At 40.4% G+C, this 22,657-nt stretch overlaps 1 protein-coding gene across 37 annotated transcripts in view; it reads right to left on the bottom strand.

The window, feature by feature from the left end:
* Window positions 1-22,657, bottom strand: part of LYPD6B (LY6/PLAUR domain containing 6B) — a 170,962-nt gene that overhangs the window by 65,456 nt on the left and 82,849 nt on the right. For 12 of the 37 annotated variants that reach the window (XM_044768948.2, XM_070507684.1, XM_044768954.2 and 9 more), the window contains one exon: window positions 14,313-14,383. The exons of the other annotated variants lie outside the window; for them this stretch is intronic. The gene's annotated coding sequence lies outside the window, so the exon portion shown is untranslated. The remainder of the gene's footprint in view (window positions 1-14,312; window positions 14,384-22,657) is intronic. 37 annotated transcript variants of the gene reach the window in all.

Here is a 22,657-nt window from a genome sequence, read left to right as displayed (position 1 = left end):
GAAGAATGAGATGTTTGTTCCTAGAGTATCTCCTCTTCTGTGGGGGTGACTTCTCTGATTTCCCCAGTCAGATGTAACTGTCCCCTCTTTGTGTTCATCTAGCCCCAAGAGTATGCTGTGATTCCAATCCATGAATCCCTAGACCTTTACCTAAAGGGCCAGATAGGGACTCCACTCTCTGGATCCAAAAAAAGTAGTGCTGGGAGACTCCATACCCATCCCTGTTTCCTCTTTGCTTTGTAAAAATCATTCTCAGATCATGGGTAATAGAGGTGGCAGGTGGCAAGCTGGCTTTGGCCGCAGGCCATAGTTTGCCATCCCCTGTAGGAGCCTGCAACCAATGATCAGTCCATCTCCCCCACCACGCTATGAGCTCCCCAAGGCAAAAGTCATGACTTAGTTCACCCTGGGGTCCCAGCTCTAACACAGTGATGGGTACACAGGTGAAGCTTAATATAGGCATGTTGAGTGAAAGAATCCCGTGCATCTTTCAAGACTGAGCTCATACGACACCTCTGCAAAGACTTCCCTCATCCTCCAGTTTGAACTGATCTCGCCTCATCTGGTGGTACCCACTGACCACTTGTAGGCACCTAGTTATGCCATGCATTGTGGTTGTCCACCAGCTGAAGTGACCTCCGATGAGTAGCTCAGGCAGGAAAACCAGAGAATTCATTTCTTGCCAGTTTTCAGGTTGGTTTTTCACTTCCTTATGTGAAATATAAAATAACCACTTACTATGTATTTCCATAAGCTAGCCTTTTTCAAAGTCATATCAAAAGTGGGGATGGCTCCAAGAAATCTGTTAAATATTCTTGTGCAGCTGTTCACATATTAGCATGTAATTAGTTATAATTGCAATTTAAAAAACAATTAAACTCTGTGGGTGTTATTTACTGCATCTCATGATGATTCTGTCTTTATCCTCCTCAAAAGAGAGACAATTAGATGGAGATATCTGGGTCTAGAAACTACTGAGACAGAAATGACAAGTTTTTGTTACCCGCAGTTAATTTTCTTTACTGTTCTTTTGGGGTGAGGGTGGGGTGATTTGAGAAAACACCATTTTGCAATTTCAGAAGACAAATTTCTAAAATCATCAAATGGGATAGCCAAAACTTGGTGGTGTAGACTGGTGATGTCCTCAGCACAGGAAGACCAAGAACAGCCATTTCCCATTGACTGTCCCTGCCCTGATGATAAACCCAATGGCATTTATATTCCTAAAAACAAGTTAGACCAAAATTTACATAATATTAGCTGAGAAGCTGAGATTGGAAAAACAAAGAGGAATTAAAGTGTGTTAATGTTTTTGTCTTATATGGAAGAAAACTACCAATTAACGTAAACTTTGCTGGAAAATAGATGGATTTATGAATATTTAAAAAAAATAAAGGATAGTCCATAAATGTAACGTGGTATCCTAGATGGGATCCTGGGACAGATAAAAGGCATTAGGTAAAAACTACGGAAATATGAATAAATATGGAATTTTATTATAATGTATCATTATTGGCTCATTATTTGTGACAAATATACCACACTAACATAAGATGGTAAGAATAGTGGAAACTGGGTGTGGGGTGTATGGGAACTCTGCCCTCTAACTTCCCTCTCACTCCTAACTTTTTTCACTCATATCTCAGGAAGCTTATCAGTGATCTGTGATTAGATCACCCAATTAAGAAATATTAACTGAGGGGCCGGCCCTGTGGCTGAGTGGTTAAGTTCGCACGCTCCACTTTGGCAGCCCAGGGTTTCACGTGGACATGGCACCGCTCGTCAGGCCACGTTGAGGTGGCGTCCCACATGCCACAACTAGAAGGACCCACAACTAAAATAAAAAGAACTATGTACTAGGGAGATTTGGGGAGCACAAAAAAAAGAGAAATATTAACTGAGCCCCAGGTATAAGACCTCAGTAAATTCTATGTGACCACATTCCCAGGAAAAGCATGGACCTTTCCTCAGCTTCCTCAGGTCCTGTGCTTCCCCAGACCTATCACAGGACCTACAGACTGTAGGTGCTTAATAAACATTTGTAGAGATTGGCTGGATGATGAACTCACCTGGAGAGCTCTTAAGAAAGACCAATGCCCAGAGCCACACTAACAGAGATTCTAATTTAATTGGTCTTGGGTGGTGGCCAAACCACCAGTATTTTTTAAAAAGCTCCCCAGGAGGTTCTACCATGCAGCAGGGTCAAATATATAGGATGAGTGTGTAAGATGAACTAGAGCAGACCAAGCCTGGATGTTAGGAAATCAGTTAACTATTTATTACAAGAGTACAGGCATGAGAATTTCAAATCATTACTATTTTCTCTTCTTCCAGCCCCTATAATTCAGCGTACTTGTCTCCAGCAGCTGAAATGTGTAGAGTGTCTGCTTTTAAGAGTTAAAAATGTTGGGGCCAGCCTCGTGGCCAAGTGGTTAAGTTCACATACTTGGCTTCGGTGGCCTGGGGTTCACTGGTTCAGATCCTGGGCACAGACCTACACATCACTCATGAAGCCATGCTGTGGCAGCATCCTACATAGAAGAACTAGAATGACCTACAACTAGGATACACAACCATGTACTGGGACTTTGGAGAGGAAAAAAAAGAGGAAGACTGACAACAGATGTTAGCTCAGGACCAATCTTAAAAAAAAAAGAGTTAAAGATGTAAGGCGGGGACAGTGGGGTCAACATCACCCCCATGGTCTATTGGATGGTCAGATAAGAAACGTTTCTTATGAATTCAGAAAAGATTTTAGTCCTCAAAGAAGAAGGATGTATTTTGGGGAGAAATAACTTTAAAAAGTGCATTGATTCTCTCTCAACAATTGATAGAACAACTAGACAGAATATCAGCTAGGAAACAGAAGAATATAAAAGAACAATACCATCAACCAAAAGAATCTAACAGACATTTATAGAACGCTCCACCCCAAAACAGCAGAATACACATTCTTTTCAAATGCCCATGGAGTACACACCAAAAGAGACCATATCATGGGCTATAAAACAAACCTCCACAAATTTATAAGAATTTACATCAGCCAGTGTATTCTCCAACCACAATGAATCAAACTAGAAATCAATAACAGAAAGATAATAGGAAAATCTCCAAACACTTGGAAACTAAACAATATATTTCTAAATAATCCATGGGTCAAAGACAAAGCCTTAAAAGAAATTTTACAATATGTTTAACTGAATGAAAATACAATATATCAAAATATGTGGAACACAGTTAAAGCACTGCTGAGAGGAAAATTTATAGCACTAAATGCGAACATTAAAAAAGAAATGTCTCAATAAATAATCTAAGCTCCCAGCTCAAGAATCTAGAAAAAGAAGAACAAGATAAACACAAGGCAAGCAGAAAGAAGGAAATAAAAACTAAGAGCAGAAATCACACAGAGACCCTGGGAGAATATCACGTGACCAGGAAGGCAGGGCTTGAGTGATGCAGCTGCAAAGCAAGGAACAAGGAACGCCCAAGGTTGCCAGCAAACCACCAGAGGCAGGTTTCAGAGGGAGCATGGCTCTGCCAAGACCTTGATTTCAGGTTTCCAGCCTCCAGAACAGTGAGAGAATAACTTTCCGTGGTTTTGAGCCACCCAGTTGGTGGCACTTTGTGACAGCAGCCCCAGAAAACTAAATCAGCTTCCAAGCAGGTAGAAGAGAAAAAGGAAGAAGACGAGAAAATTTGATTAATCCAACAGAAGGCAGCAACTATTTTTTTAAATAGAAAAAAGGTTTTCTATAACAAATAGAAAATAGAATAGCAGAAATTCAAATATATCAGTAATTCAAAAATTATGGACATATTAAACTTATTTATTAGAATACAAAATGCTGAATGGTTATATAAATCTGATTCATTTATATAGTTTTCAAATGACATTTCTAGAACAATAGAACAAAATGATAGAAAATGTACAAAGAATAAAGAAAAATATACACCAATGCCACCTGAAAAGAGAAAAAGCTAGTGTAGTAATATCCATATCAAAGTTAAAAAGAAACAATTCATGCTCACAACCCACCAAGAAGAAATAATGAAAATGTTCCTAAACAACTCGGCCAACAAAAACACCAAGGGAAAGCCAACAACTACAAGGGCAAATGGAAAGCCCCACAGAGCGGTAGATGTTCTCTTCTGAAAGCAGTGATCTGAGACAAGACGCAGGAAAAAAATCAGAGCTAGAGACAAGGTGAACAATTGAACCAGCCAGATTAATCTAAAAATATGCTTAAAACCTTATTCCCAACGAACAGAATTCATATTCTTTTTTTTTTTAAGCACATGGGAGCATTTATAAACTTATCCACGTACTAGGTTTCCAAGAAGTCTCACCAAATTTCCAAGAATCACGGTCATATAGACAACATTCCTCACTCAAAACACAATATTATTTATCTCCGAATTCAACTTCACTCTAAGAGAAATGCAAGCAGCATTTTTCACTTATATTGCAAACACAAAGGAAGGGTAATACGAGAGTTGGTTAGGATGTGGGAAAATGTGGACTCTTGGCCAGGATGTGAGCATAAAATTGATATAACTTGGCAATATCTATCAAAATTGAAAAAACACATTTCCCCTTTGCCCACCAATCATTCCTAGGAATTTTTTCCTCCAGATACACTTACAAATGTGCAAAAAGAAGAGTGAAGTATTTTCATTACAGTATTGATCATTATAGCAAAAGATACAAAAACCCTAATGGCCATCAATGTGGGAATGATTAAATTGTGGTCTTCTCAAATAACTGAATATTAAGAATGAGGTGGGACCATGAGGAAGAGCTCCAGGATCTGCAAGATGTGAAACAATGTGTATAGTGATGATCATTAATTTTTATTAGATAGAGGAAGGGTATTTACACTCTAGAGACACACCCTGCTAACAGAATCTGCTAACAGTACTTGCTTCTGGAAGCACTGGGAGATAGGAAAGACTCATTTTCACTAAAAGATAATATCCGCATTTTTTACCATGTTCATGTATTACAATTCAAACAATAAATAGGCAAGACACCTCTAGTCGTTTGATTTAGTCATTTAAAATACAGCGTCTAACTAAAATGAAGTCTCTAGTGATAAGCCTAATAAATGGCAGAAATTCCACATTCCTTTGCACATTCCCTTTAAATTCCTTCATTGATGAACTGTCAGGACTAACGTGTCTATGCAATTAAACCAGCAAACATGTTCAACAAGATTTTAAGAGGTTCATTACCTGACTGCTCTATGCACAGGTGCTCAGTCAAAAACTGCAGGGCAGACCATTACAAACAAAAGGAAGACAGCTTCCCTTCATGGCAAGCCAACTTGATGAATCCTGGCTATCTCTCTCTGCTCTCTCACTCCACCCTACATCCAAAGGTCACAACAAGCACATTCTGGTCCTGCCTCAGGACCTTTGCACGTGCTATTGCTCTTTCCTGGAATGGTCCCACTGCCCAATATCTCAACATACCTCCTACACACACTCCCAGGCAGTCACATGATTCACTCAGATCTCTGCTCAAATACCACTTGTTCAGAAAGGCCTCTCCTGACCAGCTTATCTAAAACAGTACTACCTTCCCAGACCCTCTCTACTTTCTTACCCTATTTTATTTCTTTTTTTGTCACTTATCACTATCTGACATGATTTTCACTGCTTATTTATTTGCTTCCCACACTAAAAGGTGAGCCCCATGAGGGCAGGGTTACTGCTATTCACCAGTACCCAGTAGCATACAGTAGATACTAAATGAATGTTTGTCACATAAATTAAACAAAATTTGCAGATGGGAAATCTATAGCACAGTTTTACGTTTTGGCCAAACCCCATCTCACGTAAGTTTATTTTTTCAAACTGCAGCTCTTTCTCATCTTTAATGCCTAGCCAACGATCAAAGAAAGGGGAAAGAGAGAAAAGTTGTTCCTGGAGAAAGAGCAGACTCCAGAATGGGAAAAGAACTTGTACCATGATGCTAGATTTTGTTGAACATCACCAGGCTAACACGTGATGGGTTCAGAATCAGTATTTATCTTCTTGGTCATCCCATCAGAAAAGTTAGGGGAAACCTTTTCAAAAGTATGGGGAATAAAAACCCAATGCTACAGAAGTATTCTAAAAGCAAGGATGAGTTTAAGGAAGTTGTCTGAATCGAATCGTATGGGAGGGAGTTGGTCCTCACGGCCCAGCAAGTGAGTCAGATCTAGTCCCTGAGGGTCAAGGATTCAAGGGCCTGTTCCCCGGAGGGACACCCCGACCCCTATCAAATTCAGCGCTCTATTAGACTTCTCCCTTCTCTGGGCCTCTCTTATCAGAGAAATGGCACTAACCTACATCAGAGAATCACAAGAACAGAAAGAAGTCTCCCCACCTTGCCACTTTCAGACAGTTCTGCTCTGAAGGTGCCCCTCTCTGGTTCTTTAAGGGAGCCCCACGTCCTGTTCAGCACTGAGTCACAAGCTCAACCCTCACCCTAGTCTCCCAGCTCTGACCCAAAGAGAAGACAGTGTTAGCTCTATGGCACTGAGCCACACAGTCCACTGTCCACAGCCCTTCCCCCCCACATCCTCATAAGGCACTACACATAGAACGACCCTCCAATTCCCGTCACATCCTCATAAGGCACTACACATAGAACGACCCGTCCAATTCCCGTCACATCCGCAGGGTTCTCTGGAGGCAGGTTATATACTTTTGTGAGTTAGCACACAGCGTGGTATCAACCCCCCAAAACAGTTTCTGGAATCCAATTCCAGTAAAGAAAATAACTGTCTACTATCGAAAGACCAAAAAGACCCACATAGGTGAGTCTACTCCGCTCCCCACCCATGGGCTTTTCCAGGCTCTATTCAGCAAGTTCTTCTTATAGTCTAACCTAATTCTTCCTTGAATCAATATAAGACTTCTATTTCTCCGTTTTCACTGGAAAAGGAGAAGAGTTGAACTATTGTCCATCTTATATATCTTCAAATACTTAAGGGTCCCTTTCTGCCTTCTCTTCTCTAGAATTAACGAGCTCTCTCCTGTAAGTCTATGGCAATCATCCAAATTATTTCATTGTCCCCTTGACCTTGAAAAACTGCAAGTTCGAATCAGAGATAAAAACAGTTACATTGCTGCAGGTTCTGCTTCTCTAATATTTCAACCTGCCCAATTATGATATCTCTTTGCTTATTGTATTTTAAATGCAGTGGAGAATGACAGAACAACTGCTTTTTTGAGCATCTGTTGCCACTGACCCTGGGTTGCCTCTACAGTGTATGCTTACAGCATTTACCCAAGATTATTAAGTGCTCTGGTGACATTATTACAAGAAGGGGCAGGAACAGTGTCAACCTAATGAGGCGGCAGATTATATCTGATGGTCTCCACCAGAATATCAGCACAGGCCAGGCTGTGTGCTAATCAAGTCACCAAAGGCCCTTCACTCTGGGACAACAGCAGGCTTTGTCCACACCTGAGAGGAAAATGAGCTGCCTCTTTTCTAGTGCTAATAAGTTTAGTGGAGACGGGTTATGTTGCATGGGAAAAGCTGGGCTCGCCCCTTCCAGGGCAAGCATCCAAAGCCAGGGGCTTGAGGAGGCAAGAAGCCATTCCTTCCCGAGTTGGAACTTGAACCCCTTTGCTGGAAGGCTGATACCGTGTCCCTGAGCTCAGAATCACCAGCACTTTTCATGGTGCTTGACATGTAATGGGGGCACCATGTATGGTTACTGAAGAAATGAATGAATGAGTGATTAAGATTTACCTTTGGTTCTGAACTTGCTGGTAACTGAAGCAAAAAGAGGAATATACTGGTTTACACAGTTTTCATGTGTGAATATGAGAGAAGAGAACATGACTTCAGAAGATATAGTACTGCTGACATTGTTCTGGAGAATGTCGAGTGCATGCTTCTGTGAGTTCTTTAAAATCCTCTGCTGAAAACCCACGCAAAAGGCCAGCAATAAGTCAGTGCTCTTTACATTATTTGCTAGGTGGAAAGATCTGTTGGTCACACATGAATTTTCCCATCCTCACTGCCTTTGGGGCAAAAATCAAGGTCAGTCAGTAGCTTCTTCTCTGGTTCCTTAACAGCCAACATGAACATACTTTGGAGTCTCATTCACTCACACTGAATGGATGGGGTGGAACAAGAGACCACACATCCCCAATGGCAGATCATTTCCAGACGGTTAGATTAGGTTTAGAAATGAATCTATGGTTTCTCAGCAACAGGTCAGATCCCACTTGCTAATGATATACAACTAATTCTAGACTTATTTTTTCTCCCTCGGCACACAGTTACCAGAGTCTGAATATTCAAACAGGGCACAGAGAGTAACAAGGAGAACATAACTTGGGTTTAAAAAAAAACTAATTTCATTGAATAATATCATCACACATACACTCTTAACCCAGGCGGAAAGAAGCCACACTATATTGTCCTAGCTTCTAAAAGGATAAATAGAAACTTAGAGGAAGCAATAAGCCTTCCAAATTTTGGAATTTAATGATACATTAAAAGAGCAAAAAGCCTGATAACTCCTAATCTCAGCCAAGTTGAGGTGAAACAGATACTGTTCCATGTTATTAGAGGTGGTGTCACTGATAGATTGTGCCAAACTGCCCACAGAAAGCTTGTATCAGGATCTTAAAAATGTACTCCTTTGACCTAGCATTCCACTTCCAGGAATCTATGATAATGAAATAAAAGAATATTTCTTTATCAAGTGAAAAGATGTATGTATAAGGACTTATTTGTAGCATGTATAAGTATTGCTTATGAAAGAAAAAAATGGAAACAATCTAAATGTCTATTAACAGAAAGTTGAATAAATAACGCATGGCCTATTGGAAGAACTGCAAAGATCCTTTCAGCCCTGCATGCACAAATACTTATTGAGCATCTGCTATGCTGAGCTTGGTTCTAGGCACTTGAGCTATATTACCAAAGTACAAAAAATCCCTGGTCCTGTTGAGTTTATGTTCTACATGTAACGCTTTTAAATAAATTTTTAATGGGAAATTCCAAAAAGACTACATATTTTTGAAATACAGACATACATATATCTGTAAGACATATATTTTTGTATATACAGATAATGCCAGATGTGCCCTTAAAGGAAGCCCTTGAAATAGCTCTGATGCCCCTGTGGGTCCCTTACATACAAATGAGAAGCCAGTGGGGCACTTTTAAAATAAAAACATACCACCAGTCTGAGCTTTGGAACACACTCAAGTGGATATGATCCTGGCTTTAATATATACACTAACTGCATGATCTTAACAATTCACTTAACTTCGCTAATCCAGTTTCCCCTTCTCTGACTCACAGAATTACCATAAGAGTTCAGAGGAAAAGAAAAATATCTAAAACTCTCTACAAGACGTCTGGAAAATAGTAGATGTTCAATAAGTATCTGTTTCCTGCCCTTTCTCCTTAGAATGCCTTGAGATTAACCACTCAATGCCTTCTCTACTAATTGATTATCCAACTTAAAAGAAAACGTATCCTTTAAAAACATTTCAATAAATAATTATCAATGCTAGGTCAAAGGGTTTTTAATTATCCTCTCTCGCCTGTCTCTCTCAGCCCATATACATACAACAAAAATCAACCAATCTTCTTTCCTTCAGCAACTACAGCTTCATACTTCTTAGCACTATTCCCTCTTCACAGAAGAAGCTGGTTAAAAAATGTTTTTTAATTAAGCAGATATCCATTAGCTTATTCTCACCTGTATTTGATATCCATATCTATCTCCACAAAATAGTCCTTTTCTCATAAAGCCTATAACTCAGCAAGAGTAAGTTTTTCTGGGGGATATGGAGGACCCACACCCCACCAGAACGCGCTGCAAGTCCTGAATTGACTACAGCATCTCCACAATTGGTTTTCTATTGGATGTTTTCCCTTAATTCACACACTTCACTTAATGCCTCAGCCTGCAAGCACAATAAAATCTTTTAGTAGAATATCTACTAGATAGTGAAATTCAGTGGCATAAAATAAGCTGTCTCGTGGACCCACTGCCATCTGGGAAAGTGATGTTCTAAGAGGGAATCTGCTAAGAAGCTAATAGACCCACATTCTCCAGGTGCTGTAGTTGGCCTCCGGCAATAAGGCTCTACCAAAAGCCACATTAATTCTTTCATTTAGTCCAGGACAAGAGTAGTTTATTGAGTATTGAAAATAACTTTTCTTGAAATCCACTGCCTTTATACCATATTTCATCAGATAAATACTTTCAGGAACTTAGCAGCAACAACAACAAAAATTGTGTCTTCTGAAGGAATGCTCTGTTTAATCTTATATGCCTATGAGAACCATGGAAAACAATATATTTTTCTTTTTGCTTTGGTTACCAGGAAGTTCAGAACTAGATTTAAATCCTAATAACTCAGTCATTTATTCATCTATTCAATAAACATACATGGGGCCCTTATTACTTGTCAAACATCATGTAAATTGCTGGTGACTCAGCTCAAGGACACAGAATCAGCTTTCCAGAAAGCCTTGGACAGATACTGAATTAACAAGTGGCCATTAACTATGATTGAGCTACACATAGGGTACTCTGAGAGCTCAGAGGAAGAGCATCTCAGGCAGCCCTGGGGGAGAGAGGGGCAGGATGGGAGATGGCAGAGAGAATCAAGGAAGGTGCCCCCTAAAAATAATATATCAGTTCTGGTTCCTGGTAAATTATCTCTCATTTGATTTCTGATGCTTCTGATTCTTTAAAATTGTTTAAACTTTCATAGAAATAGATTGAAAAAATATATATTTAGTCATATATATGCATATTTAAATAAACACACTAAACAATATCCTTCTACCCTAAAGAAACCCTCAAAATTTACAAAATTCAGTTTATAATGGGATATTACAAGGGACCCTGGAAAAATCAGACATAACTAGGAGTAATATGCTTTGAAGAGTTGATTCTTGTCATGAATATTTTCCATGGCTCCAAAATAACTTTGGTTTAAAAATATTAAGGTGCCCTTTTATTAATTTAGCATATTCTTAACCTTGTCTGCTTCACTATTGTTTATTTCAGCATGACAACCCAAAGATCTTGATCCAGTTGCTCTGGGCTGGTAGATAGTAATTGACAACCCAGATTAACTACATGAATCCTGGCTTACTTCCAGATTTGGACAATGCGAAACCAACGCATTCCTTTGCCTCCTGCTATACCAGCTTTTGCCTCTGTCACATCGTACGCTGAGAGAATGGGGTTGCTGGCATAATTTCAAGTTATATCATTGATTCAAATCTATCCCCAAGAAAACCTGCTTTGATTTCAGATGAACACTCTCTAGTGATCTGAATTGCAGGGGCAGTAAAACAATTCTACATTTATGTAACATTCCCATCCCCAAAGGAATAGTTTTCTATGCCTACAAATACGTTAGAAGCAATAAGGAGTTTGGTGGGTTGGAGTCTTTTTTGTGGCTTTCTAAAAAATCAGAATTCTATCTGGCAGAAATATCATGAATTTGGTGCTCAATAACAACAACTGCTATAATAAAGCATATTATATGCATAATCCTCATTTAATAGTAACTACTTCATAAACATATGGTAACAATGATAATATCCAACTTATAAATCAGAATTGGCAAGGAAAGTAAGTTGTGCTTTCAGGGAAGAGCTGAAGGGGAGGGCTGACCCCATCCTCAAGGTTCCCTCTGCCCAGATCATTCTCCAGCAGCTATCCACGCGGCTTACTCCCTCCCCTCCTTCAGCTCTCTGCTTAAATGTCCCCTATCAGAAAGGCCTTTCCTGACCACACTTCTTCAAAACAGCAACCCCAGCATTCCCTAGCCCCCTCCCCTGCCTACTCTTCATTCTTTCTTTCCATTTATTGTTTGTTTATTTTTGAATAACACTACCACCAGAAACAAGTGTGTTAGTTTTCCTTCTTCTTTCAATGTGAATGTGCCCTAGGGAGCAAGGGCTGTGTTTTGTTTAATACTGTATGTCTAATATCTAGCACCAAGTAGCCATTCAATAAACATTTGATAAATGTAAGTATATGCAAACACATACCTTTCCTTTTTTTTTTTTTTTTGAGGAAGATTAGCCCTGAGCTAACATCTGCCACCAATCCTCCTCTTTTTGCTGAGGAAGACTGGCCCTTAGCTAACATCCATGCTCCTCTTCCTCTACTTTATAGATGGGACACCTGCCACAGCATGGCTTGATAAGCAGTGCATAGGTCCACACCCAGGATTCAAACTGGTGAACCCTGACCACCGAAGCAGAGTGCATGAACTTAACTGCTGCGCCACCAGGCTGGCCCAATATCTGATAAATGAATGGTTTTTTTTTTTACTCATTTATCTCACTCACATTCCATCCGTGCATCTTGATACTGAAACCAAGGCATAGGTAGAAAGGACATTTTCCCAACATCCTCCTCTCCTTATTTTTGCAAAGAGCAGCACCCTACAAAAATTCAAAGTGGATTGGAACAAATGCCCCAAGAAGTCCTTTAATCTTGCAGCGATACATCTAGAACTATACCTTACAGACCAACAACTGAATGTATTTTGACTCAGTGGGTCTGACTCTGCCCATTCTTCATGGTTCCCAAAAATACTCTCTGGGAGTTTGTTTCTCAAAGGGAAGAGAAATCAATCAACATCTAGTTATGACCTTAAAATAAAACAGATTGATGCTGACTACACTGACACTCTTTCCAGCATCTAAAGTTAAAAGGGGTGGAAAAGGTACTAAGAGCAGTAATTATCAATGACACTGTGCATTCATGACTGTCATTAAATAGACCACACAGCCCAGTTTACCAAGGCTAATTTGTACTTCAGAATCTCTTCAGCCAAAAACATTCACCTCCCTGACTGTGAGTCCATAAGACCCTTGAAGTCTTATTAAGTTTAGCTAAAGAGGATGCAATCCAGATATGCAAAGAAATGAGAGGGTGTGAGTCACTTAAATCACAGGAGATGTAGAAGCCAGTAAAAGGACAACCACAAAATATAACTAAATAAATAGCAAAGTATCTGACTCATAATTGCTCTTGCTTCTGTCACTAGAAGGGAACATACCATAGAAAAAATTTTAAGAATGAGTAAATAAATAAAAGCATCAGTCCACAGAAGCTAAGGGGCTTTGAGCAGAACATAATTCTAAGTCTCAATATTCTGTCTTGATGTTTGCTACCAAAGTGTTCTCCTAAACTGCCTGCCAAGGAGCAATGAAGCACAGCCCTAGCAATTCTCTCAACAAGCCACCGAGAGTGGAAGGCTAATTTAATGGGGCAGGGCCAAGTGCCGTTAACAAACTGCACATCTGTAAGATGGAAGTATGCTGTCCCCATCTTTAGCAGTAACTCTCTTCTCTAACTAGCTCTAAGAGATTTTTGAAGCCTTTCTCCGTCTTTGGGTGTAGCTGCCAACGAGTTCACTTCTATCTGCGGAAAGAAGAGGCAGCCAAAATGTGGGCCTTTGCCCAGCAGCCCCTGCAGCTGCCACGGAAGGAGAAATTCGAGCTGCAGCTGACCCCTTCCTGGAGAAAGAACATATGGAATCATGTTCTCCGCATTATTAACCTACGTACCTTTTCAAGTCCTAAGTCCCTCTTCTCAGAGAAGAGAGAAGCAGCACTGACCAGCCACACAGGCCCACACCCATACTTTCTTTTGGGGGCCTGTAGAGGGGCCCTTTCTAACTCTTGGCTTATAAACTATTACACAGGAGACTTGCAGCCCTGAAGTAATTAGTGGCTTTTTGTACCTTCCAAAAATGTTTTTCCCTTGTCTCCCATCTCTTTATCTTTCTCATACTTTCTTAATCTTTCCGTTTTTTTCCTTCCCTCTTTCTCATCTTTTCTCACTTGATCCTGCCAGCACAACTAAGGGGGTTATTTAAACCCACTGGTAACTCACAGGAAAATAAAATAAGAGATTGCCGCTTATCTTCAGTGACCAGAACCACAAGATTAGGACGGAAAGCTATTTGAAGCACATTCATGTTGACAACATTAAGAAAGCTATAACATAAAAGCATATGAGATGAAATGAATCCAGGATCACAAATTAAGATCAACAACTACCTTTACGTGGAAACATTCTAAGGCACAGCTTGTGTCAGAAGTTCTTTCACAAAATGTCGATATGATTAGGCGAAGATACAGAAACCACAGTATTTAACCGATGTGCAAGCAGCATAATCCCTGAGATTAATGAAACTCCAGATCACAACTGTTTAATATATTTTTGCTAAGCAAGAGTAGCTCGTGTGGTGAGGATTTGTAGTTCAATCAAAATATCTTCACTACATCCATTTGTGAACATAATACTCACAACATCCATGTGATTAACAAAAGCAGCCTAGTCCAGGAGGGTTGCCAACGGCAGGCAGAAGTGTGGCATATCTAAACAAATGAACATGGAAAGGTATCATTATGACTGATGTTGTAGACATTTGGGATAAAAGGCTTTTAAAGTAAGTAGGAGGCTTTAGGCAGGGGACAAGTCTTAAAAAGGCCCTTAGGCTTGATAACCTTTCCCAAACCCCAACCAGGTACAAGAAAGACCCAGACAACATGCAGCATCCTCTTGTCCCCAGGTAGACAGATCTGGTGGGAGGTAGAAAGAGTGGATGCAAATTTACAATGGCGGAAGGAATAGGGAAGAAGAGTACAGTCGATGCTCCTCTCCCCATTCTCAAGAATCACTTAATCCGGCCCTCCTAGAAATCAGTGGGACCAGACCTAACTTCCCTCTTTCAGAGGAGGAAACCATTGGTTTTTGAACAAGCACCTTGAATTTTAGCTCTAAGGGTAAAAACAGAATTTGCCAGGTATCTACAATGGATGACTAACTTCTGTCCCTCCTTGATTAATCACTCTGTGGATGTTTGCCTAAATAAAGACTCATTATAGAACGGCTACAGGACATGAGCCAAACCACTCTGATGTCCAAATTAAAACACTTGACATCTCCCCCTTCTCCTCTGCTTCAAAGGCATTTAAAGCTTTTCTCCTAGAACAACATGAACACAATACATCTGGAAATTTGCCATTTTGGTAGCGGGGGCTGGAGAACAGATCAACAGAGGGGCACAAACTATGTCCTCAGCAAGAGCCTCTTGGGTGCAACGAAGCTCCTGGCTGTGTCTTGGGCCAATCCAAAGCAGAGAAGGGCAAGCCTTCCCCAAGCTGTGGAGGGAGAAGAGCTGCTCTTTGGACCTCGTCCAAGAGGCCTCCCAAGGGCATACAGAGAAGAGGTGGATGCATCACTATTTGAGCACCAGACCAACAGTACTCACGCTTCTGGACCAAAGGTGAGGGCCCAGGATGGAACAGAAGCAGAAGTCTGGGGCAATAAGATGAAACAAAAACAAAAAGCCTCTTTCTTCACAAAAGGAAAAATGGTATCAAGAAGGACTGGGACCATGGTCAAAGAAAGAGTGAAACAACGTTGGGTTCAGCATGCCAGCCCTCTGTGTCGGGTACCTGTCTGTATTCTTCCTTCTTTCTCCTTCCCAGATGCCCCAGCCCTGTTCTCAGGGCCTGAGCAGATATCTATTCAACAGTCAATATTTATAGAGTTCCTATCTTATACCAGGCACTGAATTAGAAATGAAGAATGCACAGAAGAATTCTACTGCTCCTCTGCTCTGAAGTTACAAAGCCCCATCAAAAAAGCTGGATAGAGTCCACCATGAGTCTCGTCTATCTCATCATGAGCAACACCAGCTGTGGATGCTGCCAACATCACAGGAGAAGCCTTGTGACTCTATAAAGCACTTAGCACTTCCCACTCCTTCTTCAAAAGGTAACTTCCCCCACCTAGGAGATAGACAGACTTACTATTACATTCCCTTGGGGCTACATTCCCTTCTCTGAAAGATTATCTCTAGCTAAAAACCAGGAGGAGGAAACTCATGAACCTTATTAGTCATTTATGACTCTGTATGAAAGTTAGTTGCATCCACCCCAAAGAGAAGATTTTCAGATAGAGAGTTTGAGGGTTGGCTGCCTAAAAGAAGTACAGAGTAGAAGTATACGCAGAGAGCAGCCCAGGCCTGGTGCCTGTCCTAACTCCTTCAGGCCACACTCCCAAGAAACATCCTGCTTGCTGTATTTTGCATATTCTCAAGCTTAGAAAAGTCACTCATGCTCTAAGTAATTTCACATGCTAAAACTCTTCGATCTTTTTTCTTTTCTTATTAGGGTCTTAGAAGTCAGAGGAGATGGCTTTTTCAAGAACCTTCCTCAACATACAGATTTGGGTCATTCTTGCCTCGCATGTCCCCAGCAAATAACCAGCAGAGGACCTCCTTGTGTTTTTGAAGTACATCCCCTATATGCTGAGTTTTAGGAAGCAAGCAATGGACCCAAAAGTCCTATATGCCCTTTCCTATGCACCCATTCAGCACTACATTTCAGACAATCAGGAATTATTCATCATTTTTAATCAGAAAAGAGATGAGATTCCCCAGGTGAGTTCTCTCTTCCTCTCATTTGTGAGTTAAGGCAGGTGGCCTACATAAATCTCACTAGATTTTCTTCTGGTACACAATCAAGGAGATTAGAACACCAGGCAAGATTAAAAATAGAGCAATCTCTCTAGAAAATAAAAGGTAGGTGATATGCTCTTCACTGGTGGGTCCTTAAGCATCTGAGCAATGAACAGATACATAACCTTCTATAACACATCCTGTTGCTATTTTGTTGATACAAACGGTTCTGTAATTGCCTTAAGAAATTCTTACATGTCTTGAAAGCTTATTTTTGAAAAGAGAAAATTTAGAAATATTTCACATTCAAAGACCCTCTTACCACTATTCATTGAGAACACTGAGTACTTTACACATTTTTTTTCAAAGGTCTACACAGACGAGGCAAAAACACTAAAGACTGCCTTGATTAAGACCAAATAAAATCCAGCTCATCTCCACTTTCCATCCTTGTGAGACTCTCTAGTGTAATTACAGCAGCTGCTCATCAGTAGAGTGAAGGGAGATGTGGTACCAATGATTAGAACCAGGACACGGAATCAATTTTCAGAAAATATCCCTGAAGTCCATGATTTGAATCTGTAACTTGAACCAAATAACTTGCTCTACTAATTAAGACTGGCCTATCAGGAGACTTCAAATGCTATCTGAAGGTACATCCCCAAATGCCATACCCAGATCTCTGTCAAGCCATCTGGAAAAATGCAATTCAATTCCAGACAAGCTTATCATGTGGTAGGTGTATAAAAAGAAAATGTATAAAAAGAAAAATAAGACAGAAACCTAATTTTCAAGAAGCAAATGATGGCACTATTATATCCAAGTGGAAAGAGCCACTTGAATAATGGATTATGTTTTTTCTTCTAAAGAAAGAAATCGGTTGAATGACATACGTCAGCTGAAAATATATCTTTTAATATAATTAAATACACAAATATGGGATCCAATTTTTTTCCTTAAAAAAACAGTCATTTGCCTGTGCAGTACTGTATTTTGAAGACACAATTCTGGCCAATGACCTCCGAGTAATCAGTAAAATAGACTGTACGGTAGTATGTGAAATGCTGGATGATGAGGGCACCATTATACCCCATAAACCAAAAGTAATTCCAGGCTCAGCCTACAGTCAAGCACAAGTTAGCTGTAACTGAGAGGAGATAAGGAACTAGGGCATCCTCTAATGAGATCAGTTGAATTTTCTGCTTCTAGCCCATATTCTGAGAGGTCCTCTTGCTACAATATAACGAGATCCTGGATAACTAGAATAAACAAACTTTATAATGCATTTCTGACCACCAAAAGAGTAGAGAAAATATTCCAAAGGCACGTATACACACATGCACAGAAAGACAGACAGACAGAAAGAAAGAGCGAGGGAGGGAAGGAGGGGGAAAGAAAGGGAGGGAAGAAAGAAAGAAAAAAATATAAGATAAAATCAAAAAGGTACACGTCAAGCACATACACAAGGCAGGGCTTGTATATGGGAGTAGATGCTCCTAAGACCTCTGGCATCAGAGGTGAAACTCTGGGTCCCTCCCATGGTGGGGTAGCGGAACCTGAGACGTGTGCAGTAAGTCAAGACCCTTGAAGGTTGTTAACATAGTCCTAGGCCAGTCCCATCCCCAGGCTCCAGGACACAAGAAATGCAAATCTTCTCTGGAGGAAAGCTCTCCATCTAAGCCCTTAACATCACTATAAATTAAATTTAATCAAATAAGCTCTCAAAAAAATTCCTCAAAACACAAGAAAACAAAGCAACATGAATGAGTTGCCAAAAACAATAAAAAACAGAATTACACTCTTAATTAGCAAATATTTAGCATGCTCAGATATAGAATAATACTATATAGGAAATATTTCATATAACAAAATATGAAATAAATGAAGAAACAAAAAGAGGCTTTTAAAAAAATGACCAGAAAGATTTGAAAATTAGCCAAAGAGAATCTTTAGAAAGAACAACAACATAAAATCTTTGAAATTAAAAACTTGATGGATGGGTTAAACCACAGATTTACACAGATGAAGACAGAATCACTGAACTGATAAGAGTTCTGAAAAAAAGTAATCAGAATGCAGCAAAGACATAAAGAGAAAATATTAAAAAGATATTAAGAGGCATGGAGCATGGAATAAGAAGGTTGAACACAAGGACAATGGAAGTCTAGAAGGAGAGATGTGAGACTGGAGGGGGGTCAGATTCCAGACATAATGGCCTACGGCTTTCTAGAAATGATGAAAGACATCAATCCAAAGATGCAGAAAACATACTACATACCAAGCCAAATAAGTAAAAAGTATTCACATCTAGATATACTGAAGTGATACCGCAGAATACCCAAATGACAATACTATAAAAGCAGCCACAAAAGAGATCATCAATTAGACTGACAGCAGAATTCTCAACGGTGACAACTAAAGTCAGAAGACACAAATTATCTTCAAAGTGCTAGGAGAAAATAACTGTTAACCAGAACACCCAATGACACTGTTTTTTAAGAATGAGAATGAAATAAATACATTTTCTTATAAACAAAAACAGAGAGTTTATTATCAAAGAATTTCACTAAAGATATGTCTAAAGGATGTACTTTAGGAAGAAGGAAAATGAACCCAGAGGAATATCTGACATGCAAGAAATGGTGAGCAGAGAAGTGGGTAAATATGTAGGTAATTTTATACGGATATTTTTAACTACCTCTGTAAAATAATGATAAAACTAAAGTATACCTAGTGGTGGTAAAAAAAGTCAGAACTAAAATATTAGACAGCAATAGAATACAACTCATGAGAGGGTGGTGAAAGCACTCCAAGGTGCTAGGTTGTTTGGAGACTGCGTAATGATACTAACTACCTTGGTTCACAATGGGGGAAAATGGCGGCACGGCCCTAATCCACCTGGACCACACAAGGACTCACTTACTACTTCCTCTCCCACACTAGACCTGACTCTCCCCAGTTTGTGATCCAGGTTGGAAGAGTTGGGGGGCGGGGAGGAGTTACCAACTCTGATGAGAATGAGATTCCTGGGTGGGTTCTGTAACCCCTGGAGGCAGAGTGGCTTCCCTGAGAGAGGAGGAGCTCTGAGGAAAGAAAAGGCCTGGAGGAGGAGGAAAGGCCGTGTTTTGGCAGTCAAACTTTCAGCTGTGTCTAGAAAGTAACCTACTTATTGTGGCTTTGTTTGTGGAGAGCTTTGTTGGGGCTAGGCACTGTTTGACCTTAGCAAACATGCCTGGAGATGAGTGACTTGTAAAGTCACTGCATGGACTTGTAGGTGCGGATGTGTCTGAGTTCCTGGGTATCACCAATCGAGAGGTTTGGGGTGGTGGAGAAGAGGTGATGCGAAAGGTTTATATTCGACTGGGAAAGCCCAACATCCTCCTGGGATTTTTCTGTTAGATGCAGTCAGACCTCATCAACCCACATCAACTTTCTTCCCAGGAAAATAAAAGTCAGAGTGAAGACCTCCCTTCTTCACAGGTTTCCTAGCAACTTGGTTACTGAGTCTGGGTCTTTCTGAGTACTGGGGTTGGCCTCCAGGAAAATGACCCCAAGAAGCTTCCTGTGGCCATTTCTTCATCACTTTTCATGATGACTTGGACAATGAGGCTGGTATGGGGATAAGGAGGTGGGAAGAGGGATGGGGAAGAGCAGCACTGTAACCAGAATCTTAACTTGTGGAACGCAGGCTCCACTTTATACATAATCCTAAAGCAAACAGTAGAAGGGTCAATTGACAAGGGAGAAACTGCAGGACACATTTCAATGCGAGTTCCTAATTATTTATGAACTATCTATTTTTTGGATGATCTCTCCCACTGATGAACTCCACTCGAAGAACGGGTGAGCAGAGACAATAGTTAATAATTGCCCTGTTACTATAACTTTAGAAGCATTAAAAATGATTCTACTCTAGAGTTGCTAAAAACAAATGGTGTTGCCTAGTTGAGAATACCAGACTACTCCAGCATGCACACCTGTTCATAGTATCATATGATCCCTCACTTACATAACATGTTTTATAACCCCTGCCTAAAGACCAGACCTGTGTATTTAATACCAAACACACCATTACCTGGTTTTCCCACATGCATATAATTGCCCTGAGTGTTGTTATAAATGATCTGCTCTGTGCACAGAGAAGACATTGCCCAATGGAAAAACTGTCACTGATGACAAGGCAGTTTCTCCCAGCCCCCAAAAGGACTATATATTGGGATCCCCCAAGAAGTGTTGCATTCAAAATCCACATTATTGGAGAGGCAGTGCAGTGAGGAATTAAAAGGAAGAGACATTCTTTAATATTTCCAACCAATGAAGTTAATACTTCAGAAAATCAGTCAGCAAACATTTATGAGATTTCACAATGCTACTTGGTCATGGTAGGAAGAGGAAGAACCACCCTTGGATTCCATACGAAAGAGTGCAAACTAGAAAAGCACGGGACAAAGGAGTCAGTGGGATCCTGTTGGCTAATATGATGAGTATTTCCTTAATATGTTCTACTAAATCATCCAAAACTTCACGAATTCTTGGGGTGAAGATTCATAAAGTCTTTTTAGAGCTAAGAGACATTTAAAAAAATTCCTTCCTTCCTCCTTCCTTCCCTCCTCCTTTCTTTCCTGCCTTAATCACTTCACAGAGACTGAGATTACCAGTCGAGTGTTCTTAACTCCACACAGTAATTGTCCAACTTGAATTACATACAGACTTTTTAAAAGAAATATGTTCCCTCAAATCCCCCAGTGTTAACTTTATTGTTTTTAGTGTGTTCCTTAGAAAACAACCAATATGAAACCAGGTACAAAATTCTTAGATGTAGTGCCCTTAATCTATACAAAGCAGATGTATAAATAAACACAACCCAAACTATACAAACAATAGCATTCGAATTCATAACATTAATATAACATACACCAGATGATGTTCTCCTGAAACCACATTGCTGCCCCAGTGAGGATATAAATGGTACTGGTCACTGATTGTTCTAGCATGAGTCGTTTTGAGCTCGACAAGCATTTACTTCCATGTTCTATGTGATGACTGGATTCTCCCACCACTTCCTCTACTGGAAATACTGTGAAACCTTTCTTCATCAGCCTGCTCTGCAGGCATTTGGTCTTTAAATGTAAATAGTGCTTTGGCATCACATTAACTCTACCCTGATTTTTCTTAAAAATGCTCCACATTTTAACTGGTTCTACTTGACGCTAATTTGATCACAAACCTAAATGCAGGTGCAGACACTGAAATCATGCCACAGTGCTGTTATAAGACAGTTATCCAATGATCCAGAATACATCTAGATTAAATATTTATTGTCATCCAAATGAAAGCAACATTTTAAAACTCTTACAGAAGGCTCACAAACCCCCGAAGTCCACAAATGCTCAGAGGCCCTCAGCTCCCAGCGTGAGAAACTGCTCTATGGAATGCTGTCTGTGACTAGGTTCTTACAGATAATCTGCCCTTAGTGTGTCCTTGAAACTAGAAACATACTTGGATCAAAACCTTGAGGGTGAAGTAAGGAGCTGGAGGAGATGTGGAACAGCTTGCACATGGAATAAAATCAGAGCTGACATAGATAACTACAAAGACTGCCAAGGAGCAAACGGAGAACCCAGCAGACATGTGACTTGTTCTCGTCAGTGCTGAGTGGTCTTTCTCTGTCCCCTACTCTTGCATTGTGAACTAGTTTTCAGAACAAAGGAAATGCAAGATTTAAGGCCTTTCTCAGAGACTATATCGTCCAGAGATCTGTGAAATATCATCCAAACTTGAGATTCTGCAAAATAGACCCTGTACTGCCATTGAAATAAACTTCCCATCATCACTGTGCTAGTTCTTTTTGCCATTTGTACCTCACCTCTACCAGCCTGAGATCCACTGTCTGCCCTGCTCTGTGCCCCACGAGGGGGACCCATGTAGGCCGCATCACCCAGGTTCCTGGGCCAGCTGACTTCGAGTTGGGTTTGGCCAATGGCGGCACTGGCAGGAGATTGGAGCGAGGAAGGAAAGGGAGGTTGGGGTGTTTCCTCCCACTCCCCACAGCTCAGTATCACTGGTGGAAGTTGCATCCCTCCACAGCCCCAGCCCCAGCGTGGGGCTCCCTCCATGGCAGCTCTAAGTGCTCACGAAACACTATTTCCTTCCCTGTCCCCTCAGTCCAGGGCTGGCCATGAGC

This window comes from Equus asinus, chromosome 4, assembly GCF_041296235.1.
Source record: "Equus asinus isolate D_3611 breed Donkey chromosome 4, EquAss-T2T_v2, whole genome shotgun sequence".
NCBI classification, from domain to species: Eukaryota; Metazoa; Chordata; class Mammalia; order Perissodactyla; family Equidae; genus Equus; species Equus asinus.
The sequence above is the reverse complement of the archived record's forward strand: the minus strand, read 5'-3'. Positions and strand labels throughout refer to the sequence as shown.